The following is a 1,544-nucleotide window of genomic DNA, read 5'->3' on the forward strand; positions in this document are numbered from 1 at the left end:
CTTTTTCTTATAATAATTGCTATATTGTCGGCATTATAATAATGTCTCCCACACCACTGTGGTGGGAGACATATTGATTTACTCTTGTCTGTCTGTGTGTGTGTCTGTCCATCTATCTGTCACGAATCTTGTCTGTGCTCCAAGTCAAACAGTTCTCATTCGATCTTCACCAAACTTGAACAAAATGTGTTTGCCAATAAGTCCTCGGCCAAGTTCGATAACTAGCCAAATCGGCCTTGGCACTTCGGAATCATGGCCCTTGAATTACCAAAAATGCTGATGCCAGTGATACAGGTCTTGGTGCATGGTTGACTCAGATACATAATGAAAGGCCATTTTTTCCAAAACTTACTCCAAAACTATCAAAGGTATATTTTTTGTGAGTAAACAGTATATAAAGACAGACTTACTATTCAGATGATTAGGCAGTTGTGGGAGACATGCGCTTTTCTCAAAAGCAGCTCTAGTTGAGAGAAAGACTACTCTTTAACATGTTTACATGAAAAGATTGGTGTAAGTTTGGTGTAAACATAACAACATCATTATTGTCTGAATATTTATGACTTTTAGCAAACAAAACAACAAAATTTGAGGGAGAGATGTAAAACCTGGAAACTTTACCACTAATGCCTGAAAATAGCACAAGAGACCATGAAATATTTTTTACATCTCTCCCCCCTTCCCATACACACACACTGGGGAGACATATTGTTTTTGGCAGATTTTATGGAGTAGACAGCTCTTTTGTTTTTGGGGACGCTCCATCAAAGGTCAAGGTCACAGGGACCTGAACATGGAAAACCATCCATTTCTGATCACTAACTTTTGAAACACTTGATCTAGAACGTTGAAACTTCATTGGATGATTGGACATGCAAAAGAGATGACCCCTATTGATATAGGGGTTACTCTGTGAAAGGTCAAGGTCACAGGGGCCTGAACATGGAAAACCATTTCCAATAAATAACTTGAGAACTACTTGGCCCAGAATGTTGAATCTTCATAGGATGAGTGGATATGCAGAGTAGATGGCCTCTATTGATTTTGGGGTCACATTGTGAAAGGTCAAGGTCACAGCAGCCAGAACATAGAAATCCATTTCAGTAACTTGAGAACCATTTGATCTAGAACCTACAAACTTCATAGAGTGATAGTACTTACAGAGTAAATGACCCCTATTGTTTTTGGTCATTCCATCAAAGGCCAAGGTCACAAGAGCCATCTCTCGGTAACACTTCGTTTTTGATCAATAACTGTAGAACCATTTGATCTAGAGCCTCAAACTTCATAGGGTGATAGGTGATAGTTTAATGTTTGGGTTTACTAGATCAAAGGTCAAGGTGACAGGGACCTGAACATGGAAAACCGTTTCTGGTCAATAACTTTAGAATTCTTAACCCAGAATTTAGTTTATACATAATTTATTTTAGGTCGATTGTGAAGGAAGTTCTACACTTGATATTAATCACTCTCGACACCTCGTTCCTGATGGAATCCATCGCCACGAGGGTATGAGAGAAAATGCCAGTTTCCCTTTTAATGCT

The sequence above is a fragment of the Mercenaria mercenaria genome, chromosome 12 (genome assembly GCF_021730395.1).
Source record: "Mercenaria mercenaria strain notata chromosome 12, MADL_Memer_1, whole genome shotgun sequence".
Classification (NCBI taxonomy): Eukaryota; Metazoa; Mollusca; class Bivalvia; order Venerida; family Veneridae; genus Mercenaria; species Mercenaria mercenaria.